Source organism: Lontra canadensis, unplaced genomic scaffold, assembly GCF_010015895.1.
Source record: "Lontra canadensis isolate GAN:19392208 unplaced genomic scaffold, GSC_riverotter_1.0 scaffold98, whole genome shotgun sequence".
NCBI classification, from domain to species: domain Eukaryota; kingdom Metazoa; phylum Chordata; class Mammalia; order Carnivora; family Mustelidae; genus Lontra; species Lontra canadensis.
Genome location: NW_022631092.1, coordinates 1,342,237 through 1,361,239, shown reverse-complemented (window position 1 = coordinate 1,361,239; position 19,003 = coordinate 1,342,237).

The window sequence follows — 19,003 nt, the reverse complement described above, 5'->3', positions numbered from 1 at the left end:
GGGGGGTTGTTGGGTGGATTGTTGGGTTGCAAACGGGCGGTGATGAGGCGCGGGGTCCCGGCCCCCAGATTGTGATGTCTCAGGGGGCGGTGGGCGGGGCGACGCCGGCTGGGGTGAGCCCTCGGGTCCCAGAGCCGGTCCGGGAGGGCACGCCCCCTCCCAACCAGCTCCCGGGGCCTCAGCTCACCCCTGTCCCGGGTACAAACCCCTGCAGACGCCCCACCACCTCAGGTCCCCTGCCTCCGCACAATTCCGAGAAGCCATCTCTGCGGAAGACAGGGGCTGGGGCCGAGGCCAGGCGCCCCTGTGGGCACCTGGGGTAGCGGCGAGCACCTGCGTAGGGGCGAACGAACGCAGATGGAGTCAGGGGCAGTCTCTCCTCTGCCTCCAGACTGGGGAGCTCGAGCGAGAGGACTTCTTTCCGGGCTTGGAAACCTTTTCATTGGGGATCCGGTCCGGAGATGACCCCAGATTCTGGGGAGGGAAGAAGCAGCCCGAGACCCCACCCCCACCCCGGGCAGTCCCAGGCCCCTGAATCTTCAAGTGACCCGTTCTGGGGCTTTCCTGAAAATGAGTATGGGCCTTCTGGGGTGGGTGTGTGTGTGTGTGTTGGGGGGGGGCGGTTCTTCACTGTTTCTTTTAACTCTTGAGAGTTGCAGGATCTTAATCTTGTTTGGGGCTGGCTACTACATCAGGCAAAGTTAACTGGTTTCCGGAACACAAAAAGTGAGGTCCTGGGATCTTGGAATTTACTCAAGGCTGAAGAATGAGTTAGGGACATGAGATCCAAGCCCCTGGCTCAGTACTTTGACCTTTTCTTGAGTGCTGGGACAGGCTCTCCCGGCCAGGCTCCACACAGAATGGCTCATATATGGGGTAGTCCAAAAAATAAAAAATAAAAAATTGTGGGCAGGTCTCCCTGAGCATTTAAATGCAGGTTGAGTTGTGTTCCTCATTGCCACGTTCATGCTACTGAACCACTAGAAACTCATACAGACGGGCTACTTCCTCAGTAGCTAATAACTATGCGGCCCCTACTGGTGAGCAGACCCTGTGCCCCTAAGATGAAGGAGTCTACGATCAGACTCAGATTCCTGGAGGGGAGGGGGGACATGACAACCAAGAAACCAAATAATACACATGGAAATGATTTCCAGAACAGAGAAAATGCACCGGGGTAGGTGGCAGAGATGGGGAAGGGGTCCAGGGAGATCTCAGGAAGACTGACCTTGGAGCTGAACCCAGAGGATGACGGGAGCCCCCACCGGGAAAGCGATTTGGGCAGGGTCCATGGACACAGGCCCCAGGATGGCGTCCTGTGTGCCACCGGTTTCTAGACGCCAGGGGCATAATCAGGGATGGGACACTGCAGCCCAGTGAGCTGACCATAACAGTAGGGAAGTTTCACTGGAGGATAAACAGGAATATAATGTCAAGCTCTGCATTGCTTTTTCTTTCTCTTGTTCTGTTTGCCAAGTTTCTCACCATGAGCAAGTATTTTTATAATCAGGCAGAAAACCAACAAGTTCTCCTTTAACCTCTCAAGACTCTCTATTTCCAGGCTCTCCTCATCTGCGGGTCGACATGTCCAATGGAGGCCAGTGAAGCCAACGGGGGGCTGCTAGGTGCCTGGGTGCAGGCCCTGGGTCTCGAGGCAGGCGCTGACTTCTCCTTGACTGGGTCTGAAAGCGCCTGTTCATTTCACACTCGGGGGAGCAGGGCCGCTTCTGTGTCCTCCAGAGCTGGGTGCCAGTAGCCAGACATCACTTGGTTTGGCCCCATCTGCTAGCCATCTCCCGTTTTTATGCTTCAATTTATTTTCCATAATTGCTGTGGAGAGGGGAGTGAGGCTGAAAATCATTTTCTTTACAAAGCAAAGAGCCAAGAAAATCAGCTTCCTTCTGCATTGAGAAGTGGGTCTCAGGGAGCAGAAGGCTTTAAACAAGGTGGTGCGATGTCAGGGGCAGGGATGGGCCCTTTATTGGGACGCAAAGATGACTGTTCTGTGAATGGAAGGCTGCATCATTGGAGGAACGTTGTGGGGACGGTAACAACGCCCTGGCAGAGAGGGGCCTGATCACCATTGATGGAGCACCAACCGTGTACTAAATGTCAGTGCAGAGGAATTCTTTGTACCAAGGCGTAGAGAATTTTAGGTGGTTAAGATGGAGCAGGAACCCAAGTTGGCACAAAGCATAAGGCTAGCCCCTAGCAGGTTCCTGAATATTCACTGAGCTAATGTGTCAGTATTACTCCTCTTTCCTTCATTCTCCCTGAACTCTGGCCCTCCCGGACCGGTCCCTGAGTCACCTCCTTGCCCATCAATCCTGGTTTTGTGCTTTTCTACCTAGGATGTGGACAACAGAGGTCTGGCCACAGCCCACTAACCCCGAGGCCTCTACTTATTCTGTTCCCTTTGAAATGCCCTTCCCCTCCTCTGTTCCCTGCATTTCCCTTCACCCGGCACACCACTGCTAACTCATGTTCATCCCAAGAGGACCTCCTCGAAAACCCCTAAGCCCAGCTGAGTGCCCATCTTCTACGAGTCCCATAGTATTCAGTACAAGCTCATGATACCCCATGAGCCCCATCTTAACACGTTACATTATAATTGGGTATACTTGGTGGTTTCCCGCCGAAGCTGAAGTACTTGAGAACACGGCTGTCTCATGACTTTGTCTATCTGAGCACTAGCACGTGCCTGGCACAGAGAGAGTTCTCAATATTGAGTGGATGGATGATTGAAGAGTTCATTATAGGCCTGAACTCACAAAGCAAGGACCAAATGACAAATGGTTGATCCCCATGTCCTGGGCCCAAGTGAACTTCTGGAGTGGCCGTCAAAGCAATGTTCACATACTGGCAATGGGCAAAGCTGGGCCCCAAGCAAAGACCACACTGTACCTTCTTTGGGTGTATACAGCCTCCTGGTTCTGGAAGTCCAGCGGGGAGAGAAAACCCCATGGGGGTTTTTAGGCTGTTTGCCCTCTTGCCTGAATTAACAGTACTATTTTTCTTTCACACTTTTATTTTTGGGAAGGAAAAGTACTCTGCCTGAAGGCTTGGCTTCCTGGGAGTTTCCAGAAACGGATTTTCTAGAAATTGCCCAATTCCCCTAGAATCTGTGCCATTGTTTAAAACTGACTTCTGCCAAGTGAAAGGACATGGCATCAGAGAATCTCAAAGAATCCCTCATGGGACCTCAGAGATCAAGTCCAACATCCCTCCCTATGTAGGGACTTTTAAAACATCTGGCCCAGTTATCTTCTTGCCTCTGTTTATGGGGACGGATGACTTCATGCAGATGATCTGGACAGGAGGTTTGCATGTCTGCATCCCAGACCCACTTTGGGAAAGAATGAAGACAACGGAGATAACCCCAGTGTCCCCACCAGCCCCCTGCAGGAAAGCGGTATGAGGGTTGCAGCCAGTGGGAAGCTGCCTTCTCCGGTCATGATCCTGTATTTGTGTGTGACGCTTGAGGCTTGAATAGCCCCTGAATAGCCCTTGGATAGCCCTGAATGGCCGGTGTCAGCCAGTCTTCCTAATAATGTCATGAGGCCAACAAAGCAGGCTCATTTTTTGGTGGGGCTTAAAGCTGTTCAGATACCTGCCCAAGGTCACAAAGTAAAGCAAAAGGAGACTTTGAACTGTCCTTCTCACTGCCTGCCCGTGTCCATCCCAAGTACAGCTGGACTTATGCTGTGGACCGAACACATAGCAGTTTGGTATTAGTCATATGTACTTATGTATTGTCGTGTTTATTTGACATTTTAAAGAAAGACAGCTCATCAGCATGTAAAAACTGTTGGGGAGGGGCACCTGGGTGGCTCAGTCTGTTAAGCATCTGCCTTCGGCTCAGGTCATGATCTTGGGTTTCCAGGGATCAAGCCCCACCTCGGGCTTCCAGCTTGGCGGAAAGCCCACTTCTCCCTCTACTCTCCACTCATGCTCTCTCTCTCACTCGCTACCTGTCTCTCTCCCTCTCAGATAAATAAATAAAATTTTGAAAAAAAAGAAAAAAAACTGTTGGGAAGTCCAGTTAAGAGGCTGTAGTGGATCCCAGCTAGACTCACCGATGATGATTCACAAAGACCCAGACCACTTCCTGGGCTGCATTATGATGTCACAAACCTGCCCTGTAGCATGAACAGCCCACCCTCATTTATGCACTTAATAAACATTGGTCGAATATCTACCCATGGCCTGGCCCTGCGCCAGGACCCAACTGTGGACAAGACCCAGAATCCGCTTGCGAGGGGTGGGGGGGGTCCCTGCTCAGGGGTTTGGACTTTGTCCTAAGAGGAGCCTTTGGAGGACTCTCACGGGTCAGCTTGTCCCTTCTGTTGTGGTGTGGAGGGAGGGTCGGAGGTGTGGGACAGGAGTTCAGGGAACAGTCCATCTCAGCGAGGCAGTGAGGTGGCCGTGGCCATGGAGGCAGCTGTTCAGATGGTGGAGGTGACAGCACCCACCCGAGATGGCCCAGAACAGCGCAGCGCCTGTCTGTGCGCTGGACACGTAGTAGGTGCTCAGTAAGGGTTAGCAGTGTGTATGACTGAACAAATTCTATTGAAACCCACCAAGCAGTAATTCTTAAAACTTTTGGAGCCCCGGCTCCCCTAAAGAAGGTCTCCCCGTGCCTTAGGAATGCCAGGTGTCTACCTATCTGCTGATTTTTTTCCTGCTAAATATTCCCCACTGATTGCTCCCTGGCCCCTGGGAATCCTGCAGTACATGACGCAAAGGCTGGTGGCAGAGAGAGATCCTGAGAAATGGGAAGAGTCAGGCTCAAGCAAAAAGGAGGGAAGGTGTGTGGGGTGGTGGATAGCAGGCAGACAGTAATGGCCTGAGCTGTGTGACCTCAGGCAAGCTCTGAACCTCTCTGGGCCTCTGATTTCATCTGTAAGATGGGGCCCAGAGTCCCTATCTGGATTGTTGTGAGAACCAAGATACGGGTATAGAGGAAAAGATGCTTCAGTAAGATTTTTGGTAAGATTCTTCAGTAAGATTCAGATCATTTGCATGGCATAAAATGAACCACACTCAGAAGAAAAATTGCCCCTGAACTTGGGAGATTACCTACAGTGTAAAATATTAATGTGTTCTCTGGAATTTTATTAAAGTTTTTGGTATGTGTAGGTGTTGATGGGTGGTTAAAAAAAAAAAACCTGCTTCCCTAAGTAGACAGCACCGGATGTCCCAATTTCCACAAATAAAACCCTTCATTTTTTCCAGGTTTGAATAGTCAAAGGCTGCTTCCCTGGAGACAGTACTGCTATTTTTTTTTTTTTTCAGGCATTAGAACACTATTTAAGGACAGTAGATTTTCTGGTAAAGCAAAGGAACGTGTGAGATGCTGGCCATGTGAAATTGTGGGGAGAGGGGAGATGTTATGCACAGAGCAAAAACATCCCATATTGTTGTTTGCAACAGTATGGCAGAAATATATATAGTTTTCAACATTTTGGAATCCAAAGCAAACTTTGTTGATGATAATCCCAAGAAGGGGGATTTAAAAGCCAAAGCTTGGTGCAACTAAGGTCCCTGGGACCAGCCCCTCACGCCTGTGTTCCCAGCACAAGTAAGTGGATCTTAACAAAGCTACTCTGTATCTCTTCCCCGCTCTGCAGCTAACAGTTGCTGAGAGTTGTGTCAGGGGCTTGGCATTATCTATTTTAATCCCACAACCATTTGAAGGAGGCCCTATCAGCCTCTTTATTGATGGAAACGAACCATAAAAAGAAGTTCAGTAATATCCCCAAGGTCACACAGGTCAGAGGCTAACAGAGAAGGGACTTGACCCTAGGTATTAGGCAGAAACCAAGTCTGATCTTTCTGCTTCTGGTCAGCAAATGCTGACCTTTTGGAACTAGCCCAGGTCACTAAGTGGAACTGTTCATGTTAGAGATTCACTGTAAAAAAAAAAAAAGTACAGCCAATTGGTGGCCTTAAGGAAACAAGACCACTAGGAACATGTTTTTCCTAGTAGGTCAGGGAAAAAAAAAAAAAAATACACTCTCCTTTGCCCTCTGCAGGGATGATTCTTAGGTTTAGGTGAAATGCTGGCAGGCATTTCCACTTCCGACCCCTGTGCAGCTCAGATGGCAACTTGTCTTTGTAAAGATCCCTCAGTGTGGCTCTGCTGGAAAAGTAAGTATTTCAGGCTATGCAAATGGATTTGGACATGCAGATTCCAAAGGACGAAGGGCAAAAGTCTTACTCAAGTCAGCAGCTTGTCCTACCAATTTTACGTGCTCTTCCCAAATCCATGCTTGTAGCTAGCGTCCGATGTTCTCTTTCCTATGTCTATAGTGCTCGGCAAGGTCTCACTTCTCCCCTAAAGCAATGCAGCCCTGTGCCATCCACCTGTTCCTTTCACTTCCTTGAAAGAATTGCTCTATGTGCAAGCTTCATGGCCTGGCAGTTCCATTGCTGGTCTATACTGAACACAAATGCATACAGACTGCTCAAATATGTGTCCCAAAACATGCATAGCAGGTTTCCTCTGAGTAGCTAAAATGACCCAAACATCGACCAGGAGGAGAATGGATAAATAACGGATAATGGATAAATAACAGAAGAATGTGTCCTTTAGGATTCCACAGGGAAAAAGTTCAAGAGCAATCTAGGAAGTTCAAAACCATTCCTTTCTGTGGTGATACAAGTCAGAGTAGTGGTCAGCCTGGGAGGGAGGGGGTCCTGGGAAAGGGCAGAAGGGGGTCCTCTGGGAGGCCACTCATGTCTTGTTTCTTATATGGGTCTGGTTACACGGTATTTACTCATTACATGAACAGTCCAATTTGTACAAAATAAAAGCACAGTTTCGCCTCCTGCCAAAATACACATGTTCTTTGCGCACCTGGAATTCTCCACCTTCCCTTAGCCTCTCCCTGGTGAATTCCTGCCCATTGTTCAGATCTAGCTCAGCTCTTCTTTCATTGGGGGATCCTTTTCCTCTTGTATCAGTCAGTCTTGGCTGTGTAACAAACCACCCAGAAACATAGTGACTTACAGCAACAGTCATGAACCAGCTGCAGACTCTCTGGTTGCCAGCTTTGGGGGGAGGGGTCTTGTGTGAGTCTCATCTGGGCCTGCTTAGTCTCTGCACTTGGCAGGGCCCGATGGCTCTAGGATGGGCTCACATGTGTCCCAGCAGGTCCAGTGTTGGTGGAGGCCCCTCAAACCAGCATGTGGCCTCTCCAGTGGACTAGTTGGCCTTGTCACATCATGGGCTCAGGATTCCAAGGCCCATCAAAGAGGGCCAGCCTCAATGCCCAAGGTCGTCTTAAGCCTCTGCTAGTGTCCCATTTGCTAATGTCCATTGGCCAAGGTGAGTACAAAGCTAAGCCCAGATTCAGGAGCTAAAGCCAGGAGCTCCACCTCTGGACAGGAGGAATTCTTCTGGCTGTGTCTTCTAAACCTTCCAACCACTGCTGTCCTCCCCAGCTCCTCCCAGAGAACAACCTCCCTGTTACCCCTCCCTGAGAGTTCCCTCCATACACTCACCACGCCCATAACTGACTATTTGTAGAGTGGGTAGTTCATTATCTTCCTCCCTCGCTTCCCTATAACTCTGCACACAAGGACTGGGGCATACAGTCCATGTCCAGAACAGTGGCTGGGACATGATGGGTACTGATAAATATTTGATGAAGAAAGTTGAAAGAAGAGAAGAAAAAGAGAGACAGGGAGCAGGGAGGAAGGAAAAGAAGGAAGGTGGGAGAAATCCTAGAGAAACGGAGGCACTTCTTTGGAAGAGGACAGACTGGGCCATCTCTGGGAGGCTAGGTACCCAGATATTCTCCATCCCCCCCCAAATTCACTATTCCTCCTTTAGCTTTTGTATCTTAGCTCCCCCTGCTCTTCCCACGGGGCTGCCCTCCCACCTTCCCCCTCCTGAATGCCCAGCCCTTGGATCCTCCCATGGGCAGCTCAAAGTCCACCCATCCCACTCCAGCAAACCCCCCCCCACCATACTCTCCTCCTGGATATCTGCATGGCCCAAGGGTCCCTGGCATTCAACGCCCAGAGTGTCATGAACATGTTCCTTCACAATTTCAACTGAACACCCCACCATCCCGGTGAGAAATCTGGGATAGGTATACTGATATTTCCATTAAGGGGATGAGAATGGGAATGGCTTTGGGGAGGGGGGGTGTGTAACGGGAGCTGAAAGAGGCCTTGGAGCTGGGGGGCCAGGGCATGAACTGTTTGCCTTCATGGATGCTCGAGCTGGAGGATCCGTGGTTCTGACCTCTGGGCAACAGCAGATAGAGGGGAGCCAAAGGGACTCGTCTCCTGGCTGGCACGGGGCTGTCCTGGAATGATGGGGCCCTGGGGCAGACCTGCACTTCCAGGGCCATGCTCCTGTGGGCAGTGCACGGCCACAGTTTCCAAGGAAGGTCAGGACAAGCCCAGCCCACTGGCTCAGAGAAGAGATGAGCCGATTCTCGAGAGGCAAAGGGACCTCCAATCCTATGCAGCAAATTAGGGCAGCCTGGGGCTCCCGGTGGAGGCCAGCATCCTTTCTGTCACAGCCTGTCCTTCCTTACTGCCTTCCCAGCCCCCCTCCCCACCTCCACACCCAGCTTCCAGCTGGGTCTGTGACCAACCCAAGGGGATGAGACTAGTTACTGACAAGCCAGTTCCCAACGCCCAGGAGGGAAGGGGAGGTGACTGAGACACAACCCCGCATGAGCCTTTGTCACACGTCCGTGACCACCTTTAGAAGCACGCTTCGGTAGAAACTGCTGCGTGAGTGTGGGTGCATTAGTTAACTTTAACCTACACCCCAGGGGCTAGTGTTTGAAGGACCACGATGGTGACTCCCACTCCACAGCACAGAGAGCTTCAAATATGGCTTTGCTAAATGGGCACCAAAGGGTTTGGCTAATTAGCATAGAAGATGCGGCGAATGCTTTCTCTTTGGTAAAAGGAGCTGTGTGCAGGAAATGTGGTCTGAGACCAAGGCCACACGAGCCCTTCCTCTCTCCGCGAGCCAAGTTCAAGGATATAGGAGCCCCGAGGCCTCACACCTCACACCACAGCTCCAGTGGGGCCCTCGTCACTACTAGACCGCTAGAAGCCTGAGGACCCTGTCTTTATGGGAGGTCCTGCCTTCATGAGGGTTCCTCATTTTGGAAGAGGGTTGTCCTTGCCTTAGAGCAACATGGGCCTTCAGGTTGCTAACCGGATGCCCCGAAGAACATCGAGTGGCCCTTGCTGCGAGCCTGCTACGTGGTAGGGACATTTTTGATGCCGTTCATGTATTACCTTGTTGGAAATTTACCACGGTCAGTGGATAAATCATCTGTGGTCTACACATGCAGTAGAATAGTATTCAGCAGAAAGAAGAGAAGGAAAAAGAAAGTGGTATCACACCATAAAAAGCCATGGGGGAAACTTAAATCTGAAAAGGCTCTTTCAACCACGTAACATTCTAGAGAAGGCAAAACTACATAGAAGGTAAAAAGCTGAGCCTCCGCTGAGGGTTCGAGGTGTGGAGGGATGAACAGGCAGAGCCCTGAGGATGGTCCGGACAGTGACGTCATTCTGTTTGCCCTCTTGGTTTCAGCTCAGGTGGTGACCTCAGGCTGGTGATCTCAGAGTCCTGAGATGGAGTCCTACGTCGGGCTCCGCGCTGAGCAGACTGTGCTTGGGATTCTCCCGCGCTACCCACCCTGCTTGTGCTCTCTCTCTCTCCTCTCTCAGAATAAATAAATAAATCTTAAAAAAAAAATAAAAGATTCCACTCAGACCTCACTGCCTGTACAGAGACAGCGGGCCTGGACAACCTCTACCCTCGGCGGCAGACCACCCTAGGGGCCACCCTCACTTGGCCTCACTTTGCTGTGTGACCTTGAACAGGTGACTCAACTTCTCTGAAACCTCAGTTTCCCCCATCTGCGTGGTAGGACGATCAGGTTTCCCTCCTGGCTGGTGTACGGGTTAGAGAAAACGCACACCAGGCACCAGATACAGCTTCTGCCACGTCGCAGGAGTTTAAAAACTGGTACGTATTTTCAGGGATCTCTTCCTGCTCAGTAACACAGGACCCTACACGCTCATAGCTCCATACCTGGAATGTCCTTGTGTGTTGACCTGCAATTTTAAGAAGCCCTAGTTACACTCGCATCAGCCTTGGCCTTTCCTTATTAGCACCTTTCACAAGCTGGTATTACTTTCTTGCTTCTGTTCGTTCTCTCCCCTCCGCCTGTTTCTGCACCCTGAGGCACGGCTCCCTGAGGACAGGGATCTGGTCCATCCTGCTCATCACAGGATATTAATGCATAGAATGCTGACCTGCACTTGGGAGGCCCCGCATTGAAACTGGTTGGGGAAAATGAGACCAGGCATCTCCTGCCCTGGACTTACTCTTCAGTCTCTGCCCCGACCCTGCCCCCAGCTTGGCTCCATGGTCAAGGGTGTAGACTGAAGAATGATGGTAGAATGAATCTTCTTATCGATACCTTGTTTTTTGCTCTGTAAGCTACAATAGTATAACCAATGCATCAGATCAATTTGCATGAAGCTTTCCATGGAACTGAATCAAGACTAATGGGCACCGCAGGACCTTCCTCCTTCTCCATCCCTTGCTTGCTGGAAGCCCATCCCCTCTACCCCCAACCTCAGGGACTCTTTGGCAAAGAGGCCGGGCAGAGACCCTGCAGCCCAAGGGAGCTGGGCCTCCTTTCAAATGCCCAACTTCTCTGCTTTTACAAGTTGCAGTTTGCATGTACCTGATTTGCTGGGTTGCTGGAAATGCACACAGGCGTGAAATAGCGCACAGGAGAAGATGGCTCGGGGAGGGGTGATCATGTTTCCCAGAGTTTCTAGGTGAGACCTCAGTACCAGAAAAATCTGTAACCCCACTCCTGACCCACAGCCTTGTATAAACAAGTGGGCTCTACTTGCCACCTGATAGCTTTGCTGGGGCGATCCCCCGTCCTGGGAGGTGACGGAGGCCAGCCACTCAGTAGAAAAGGCTTGCCCCCTCCCACATACCCGTGCCTAATTTGGGAAGGAAAGTAATGCAGACACTCTGAGAAAAGTGACCTTTCCAGTTAGGGCATATGGCCAGGCTTTGGTAACACCTCTCCATTAAAATTGATGTTCCTCTTAATCAGCGGTGATGGGGGGATTGCTTCTTAAATGCTGCTAAATATAGTGATGGGTCCCAGGTGAGAAGGTAGAGTTCTTGCTAATTCTCCGGCGGGATGTTCCGAAGGGTTTCTGGCTGCCCCTACCTGTGAGGAGGGCCTGTTTCCTGACGTTGGTTGACATGCATCTGGAAACTAAGAATTGTCTGCACGTTGCCTATAATTTCCTATTCATTGTATGTGTCCTCCTGCCCCCAGAACCATTATTTCTTAAGAAAAGCAAAAAGTAAAGCTTCATACCTCTCAGGAAAGAGTGAGGGGGTGGCCATATGCCAGCATCTGGTACCTCGTTCACCCCAAAAATGACTTCAAGTGAATCCACATAATACTCTTCCAGGGGCAAAGCTGCAGAGCTCAGGGGCCCTAAAACTCATTGAGGGATTAGAGGGAATGCAGCATCCCTGGTGGGAGGCTGTGAATCAGACTACTCATTTTGGATGTGCTGCACAGCCCTCAAACCGTGACTGTCATCGTGACTTTGGAGTTGCATAGACTGGAACCAGACTCGGCAGTGTCCACCACTAACAACCTCTCCGGCTTCTCTGAGGCCCAGCTCCCAGGCGGAAAATGGGCTGGCTGTGGGATTAAACAAGACTGGATGCCTGTATGGCCTGTCCCTTTTCCTGGTGGAGGAAACACCTTCCGGACCCCCAGGAGCAGCAACGAACATCTAGCCCTTCGTCAGTTCCAACTGTGTGACTGTGCAACTGACACGAGGGATGGTCTTGACCAGGTGGGACGCCCTTGGACTGTAAGAGGAACAGCCGCTGGGCACCGTGTCAGCACACACAGCTGCATGGAATCAGCCCCATCTTCACGTCAGATGGATATCATTATTTCCATTTTATGGATGAGGAAACTGAGCCCTCGGAAAGGGCAATGGGGTAGGAATGTGTTCATTTTTCCTGTCCAACACTGGTTCCTGCTCCTTCTGATAGTAGCGCCCTGACTTCCTTGAGGGCAATCACCTCCTCCGCCTGATGGGCTGGATGGTGGGATTCTCAATCGAGGGGCTCACATCCTCTGGGCCAGGAGTGGGTCTGGGCCCCAGCTGTGACCCTCAGAGGCTCTGTCTCTGCTCTCTGGAGTTTCAATCTCCTGCACAGGGACAAAAGCACTAAAGATGGCTGAGGCTGAGGAAGAGGTGGGGGGAGTGTGCAAGGAGCCCCCTCCCTTGTTGGTTCCTGCTCCCTAGCTGCCTCTTTTGCCCCACTGTCACCCCCAGGCAACCTTATCCTTCTCTCAGAGTCTGGTCCCTCACTTTCCTTTCCATTCGAGGCCTTCCTGGGTCTGCCCTTTTCTGCACCAATGGGCCAGATCCGGGCAGCTTCGTGGCCGTGGAGCTGGCTGGGGGGCTCAGGTGTGGGAGCAGAGCTCTGAAGGTTGTCCCGTGAAGCTCAAGAGCCTCTGTAGCCACGAGCTACAGGGTGGTCACTCACCTTCTTCAGTCGTATTTAATGGGATGTCTTTACCACTTCTGTTAAGCAAGCTAGTCTGTTCTTCAAGCCCCGAGTTCACCCGGCATTGTCACAGGCAAGAGCGGAGACCTTCCTCAACGGGGTTTCCTCATTCTCCTTACTCGGGGTGTGGCATTGACTCAGCCGTGACCTTCTGGGAGAGAACTATTCCCTCACAGCCTGCCTGCAAGGACCTGAGGCCATCCAGAATATAGGAAGGACCAGCCTGGTTTGCAGTCCGGCCCCCGCCCTCTGCCCGCCCCCACACAGGGCAAGTTGCCCCCATGCCCTCATCCGCAGCGAGTACCGGGCCGGGCCAGGGCTAGGGGCAGAGGCATCACAGTTAGGCCGGCTCAGGTTCACGTACTCACGCTCTCCCTGAACTCACTTCCTGTGTGACACGTTCCTCATCTGCAGAAAGTGGGATTAACACCCCCTTCCTGCAGCCTGGGTCAAGAAGGGGGTGCTCCGTGGCCTGGAGCCTGTTGGCGTGGCCACCATGCTGTCTCCCGCACCCATTCCTTTGTAGGTCTATGGATCTGAACTCCGGACATCTGGTCACCCAGTCTCCCAGCGTAGTTCAAGGCCACAGCAGCCAGCCCGGAGCACTCCCCATACCAGCCCGGGCCCACACCTCTGACTGTCTGAGCACCAGCTATGGCTTGCCCGCTTCTCCCGGCCAACCTCCTCCAGTGGAAACTTGGAGTTTTAGACCCTCACCTTCCCAGACTCCTCTGTGGCCATCAGTGGCCACACGCCCACCCTCACCAAGGAGAGGACAGTAGCAGTGTCTCACTGTCCCCTAAAGAGGGGTGAGGTGCTGTGGATAAAGCCCCTCTCCTCCCACCTGCGGGAGTCGTGACTGTGACCCGACGGTGGGCAGAGCAGAGGCAGAGGCTGGTGGTGGGGCGGGGGGCAGTGCAGTCACTCGGAAGCACCCCGCGCTTGACATCTAGAGCTCTGGGGTCCCTCTCTTAACAATTAATGAAATAAACAAAATCCATTTTATCTTTGAACGTGTTTTGTAAGTGAAGTCTGATGGAGCCTTCCCTCACCCGTGGTCCTGCCTCCTACTGCCTTTTCCCCACCTCTCAGGAGGGGTCTCGGCGGGGGGCCACCCACTTCCTGGCGCTCAGGGCCGCAGCCTGGTCACTGCGTGTCAGTCCCACAGTCACCGGGAGAGGCGCCCAGCAGCCAGCGCCCCCCATTGGCTGCAGGGTGGGATGCCCCTGGCCCCCTGCGTATCATTAAGTAGCAAATAAAAACACTGTGAAGGGTCAAGAAAGAGACAATAGAAAAAAAGAAAAGGTTTTATATTCCAGTACTTTCCCCATCACTTTTATCCTCCTTTTTAAACCACGGGCCCTTCATTTTCGTTACACTGGGCCTTTCGGACTGTGTAGCTGGCCCTGGCTGAGAGGACAGGATGGCGTGGTGACAGGGACAGAGGGGAGAAAGAAACTGGATTCTCTATTCATTGGGCTGTTAAACCAGACCAGACCTGGAAGAGCTCCCCACCGCCCAAGCTGCTGGCCGAGCTAATTCTCTTCATTGTTTAAGCCATTGTCAGGTGACATCTTGTTTTTTGCTCCCCGAAGCATCCTAACATGGTGTCGTTTTATTTTTTACATTTTTTACTCTTTATTTATAATTTAGTTTTAGAAACATGAATATAATAAAGAAATGTAAATGCATAAAAAATAAATAAATATAAAATATAATTTTTTTTACTATATTTTACTTATGATGCTTTAGGGCCCCCACCGAGTAGCCAAGTGACGGCCGTGTCCCCACGCACATGGCCAAGCAGCAGTTAGCCTTGGACTTTTTATACACAGCAATAGTACTGTCATGACTCATTTCAAAGTGCCATCTTCTACGATTCCGATGTCAGGATTACTTTCCTCACTTTGCAGATGTGGACTGTGAGGCTCAGAGAGGGTAAGTAATTTGTTTAAGGTCACACAGCTCCTCAGCATTGGAGGCAGAGATGAGATCCCTATTTCACAGCTAGAAAGACAGTGGTCTTTCCACCCCGTGTCAACCTCTCTCGAAGGGGTAACTCGTTCTTTCACAACTTTCTCCTATCGTCCCTGGAACCTGCTAGAATTCTTCCATGTGCCCCATGTGGCTCTGGGGGCCATTCTCTGGCTGCCTGTCTTCCTTAGGACTCTGTTCCTGAAGTTGCTGCTTGGACAAGAGGACAGTGCGTGGACATCAGACACGAAGAGTGCCCTGGGGTTTGGCTCAGGGTCCTGCATCCTGTCTTTGCTTTGTTCTTGTGTCCAAAGGAGGCCTCTGGCTGGTTCATCATAGAATTGTGCCCTGTGCTCGGGAGCCAGAGGGCAGAGGGCTGATGCCCACCTCTCTGCCAAGCATAGCAGTAGCCAGTGTGAGAGAGCCCAGAGTCCACGGGTCTTCTCCTTACAGGTCTCCAGAGCTCACCTTCTCTCCCCACATACTTTTCCAGGACCCCTGCTTCCTCTTGGCCCAGAGAACATTCCCAGACTCCCCTTTGGCCTGTCTCCTGGCCAGTAATCCACGCTTTGAAGCTTGGTCGTGGTCCATGGAAACCCTTGGAATTCCGGCCGCCTTCCCACCAGCCCTGTGGGACGCTCTCACCCCTGCCGTCAGGAATGAGCCACTGGGGCAGACTGCGGAGGCCGGGCAGCCCTGAATGGTAATAGTCCTAAGTGCAGCCAATTTTCGGTAATTGGTGGCATTTGCCGGGGCATTCCTGCCTGTCGCAGCCGCTCCTTTGTGCCGGCTTTGATCTCTACCCGTCTCCACAAGAGACAAAATGCTGTTGTCATCTCCAATTACTGCAAGGGGCAGCATGGCCTTGACCTTGCCACTGCATGTCCCCAGCCAACACAAGGCAGCAGCAGCCACAGAGGGAGGCTGGGCGGTAAGTGAGGGGAGTCCGCAGTTCCCTTCCTGGAAACCCAGCTGACATGATGTGCGACAGTGGGACTCCAGGGCAGAGGGCGGGGGTGGAGGGGGGGCGTCAGGGTGTGAAATGTGCCAACAAACAATGAAGAGCGCAGGTTCCCAAGCACTTCTATGCCAAGCACATTTCTTCTCTCTAAAACTCTCAGCGTGGCCTCTGCTGGGAGGTATAATTATCCCCATTTTATAGACGAGGAGGCTGAGGCTCAGAGAAAAGCCATGGCTGGTGGGTGGGGGGTGGGGAGGGGGTCCACCCCAGGTCTGCCAAGCTCTGATCGGAGATCTTTCCACACTGCCAGTCTTCTGGGCGGCTTCAGACTCCCTCTTCTCCACCAGGCTCGGCACTCCCTGAGGACAGAAATCAGGTCTCATTCGAATCCGTGCCTCCCCCATCTCCCTGTACAGAGCCAGCCACGGTGCAAACGCCCAGCCTCGTGGAGTCGACGTGGGGATGAGTCGCTTGTCTTCTTTTTCCTCTCACACGTACTTCTCAGGGATGTCATCCAGGCTCCTGGCTTTCAGATATCATGTGTAGCGTGACCCCTCCCACAATTGGTCGCACATATCCAGCTGCCCATGTCCCATCTCCACTGGGTGTCTAATTGACGCCTCCAATTCACTACGTCCCGAACAGACGTCCTCGGCTTCCTCCCAAACAGGCTCCTCCTGGGGTCTCCCAGACCTTCGTATTTGGTTTCTCTGGGACATCCTGTCAGTGCTACCTTTAAAAAATAATTCCACAATGCAATGACTTCACCCCACCTTCCCTGCCACCATCACCTCTCCTGGAGATTACTGCAGTTGCGTCCTGACTAATCTCCTGCCATCTGTCCCTTGCTCCCCCACTGCTCTGCAGGCTCAGCCCAGCAGCTGGATGGATCCTGCAAATCCTTCATTCAGATAATGTTGCTTTTCTGCTCCAATCATCCAGCTGCTTCTCACTCCCCCGTAGGGAGATGCACTGGGGTCATTGACATAATGCCCGGCATCAGTGGAATGATAGAGGCCCACAGCGTGGGCCATGGAAGCATAGCATAGGGGGATCGATTCTGACTAAAGTATAGGAAGGCTTCCAGGAGGAGGTGTCATTGGTTGCTAAGCTTCAAACCCTGAAACCATCTAGGGTGCCGTCATGGACTTGAGACCAGCAGAGCACTGCCTGCAGGCAGCACAGTGGTGAGTGTCCCCGAAGGCTGATCCCCCCCAAAGAGTCTAACCCAGCTCCTGGGCATGCATAGCTTCCCGCTGCAACTCTTTCCCGTGCTCCTTCCGGTGCGCTGGCGCTGGGCAGGTTCTTAGGGCTCAACATCCTTGCTTTCTTTCTGAAACACATTCCAGCGGGGTCGACAGACAAGTAGCAAGTTGGCAAATGAGAAGGCCCTTGGGGAGCACGGAAGGAGTGTTATTATTGAGTACGTAAAAATAAGTACCTGCATCGGCTTCCTCCCGATTGGCCGGAGCAAGCTCAGAAGATGCAAGTCATTTGTAATATTGGCTGGAACTAGCAAAGCTCCACCTACAATGGCAAGAAACCCGAATCAGGAGCAGCTCAGCTCTAACCACCGTCGGCTTTCTGGGGCTCTGAGTCCCACGCGTGGGATGTGACAACACCACTTCTTCCTGTGCGGTCCTGCAAGGTACAGACTGCTGTTGACGTTTCCCAGGCCCAGGGAGAGGGAAGCCACTTGCGCAGTGTCCTAGCCAGCTAGGAGCAGTCCCAAGACTCGCACCAGCTCTGCTTCTCACCTGAGTGCCTGCTTTCAGCCAAGACACCGGGCCACCAACCTGGGGGACTTGCAGAGCCGCAAACAGATCACAGGTGGATTTAATTCTCCCAGGACTGATCCTCTAGGTGTTCTAGATGGGTAAGCACCCAACTGAGCTGAAGGGCTCGTTCCCGTGGCTTTGTCCTGCTCTCGCACCTCCCCCAACCCAGCCGCCTGCTGCTGCCACCCCGGCTGCCGGGCACACACCCAGAGACCTTTGCACTGCAGTTGGAAAAGTTATTTAACAAGAAACTTTCTGCATCTTTCTGTCTTGCCAGAGGCTTCTGCGTACATAATTCTGCAAATTCTGCTGTGCTATTTCCTTATAGAAGGCAAAGCAATTTTTATTCCCCTTCCTCCTTCTATTTCAACTCCCTCTAAATATTTCTGTGGCCACTTCCTCCTTCCTTTTTTTTTTTTATAATGATCTATCTTTCTAACTATGTCTGCATCTGTATTTATAGTTGTATGTAGGTGCTCTGCTCCCGCCTTTATTTCAGCATTTCAGGAGGAGGCAGGGATCTAAAATTCCAAGCAAGGGTTGTCTGTTTATCCACCTAATAACCCCCCAAATTATTCACAGCCAGCAGGTCAGATTCAATGAGATGTTCCCGCATAATCAAATTCCAGATTCAGGAGCATGTGGTGGGACTCAGTGTGCTGACGGTGCTGTGTCGGTCCACCGTGGCCCTGGGGCCCCCTCTCTTGCAGGAGCACTGGGTAATGTGGTGGCAACCATATGGGCTTCAGCATCAGCAGTCTTGGGATTCAAATATGGCACTGCCAGCTCCTTGGGCAAACTTCTGAGCCGCCCTGGCTACAGTTTCCTTGGTAAATAGTGATAAGGATGATGTTTCCCTGGCTTGACTTTTGGAGGATTGATGGCATAATGCCCTCAATGGGCAGAGTGCAGAATCGGACACAGAGTTGGCCCTTGGCCCCCTTTGTGGACTGCCAGGAGACTCTGGGAACATCAGGTGTGGGGGTGGTGTTTGGCAGATGCCCAGTGCCTTGCCGGTGGGTTGTTGCTTCCTGCCTGGGGCATGTTCTCCTGCAACAAAGCCCCAGAAAGTCCTTCCCAGGGATGAGGTGAGCAAGTGTGCTCTTATGGGCCCCACTGACTCACACCTAAGCACCATCACGATGGACACGTTTTCCCAGGGGCTGGAGTGATGGCTTATAGATTTTGCAAATTCTTTGCTTCTGTTTTTTTTCCCTCCACCAGCCCAGTGGCTGGTCACTTTGTGTTTCCGGGTTAGCCCCACCTGGGTAAGCAGGGAAAAGGATACCACATTTGAGTCTATCTTTTCCCTCCATGTGCCAGCAATGCTGCGTGTGAGGACAAGGGCAAGGACACAGCAAATATTTACTGAGTTCCTTGTTATTGCCAGACCCTGTGCTAGACACTGGAGATCCAGTGATGAGAAGATGAGGACCCTGCTCTTGTGGGCCTTATATTCTTTTAGGGAAGGCAGCTTGAACAAATGCACACGTAGTTAATAAAACATTGGTGGCAATAAGAACTATGAAAATATGAAGTCGGGCAAGGGGATAAAGCAGGATCAGTGCAGCTCTGTGGGTAGAGTGACCAGACAAGGACTCTTTGAAGAAAGGACATTGGAACTGAGAAGAGAATGAGGATGTGAACCATGTGAGTATTTGGGGGGAAAGA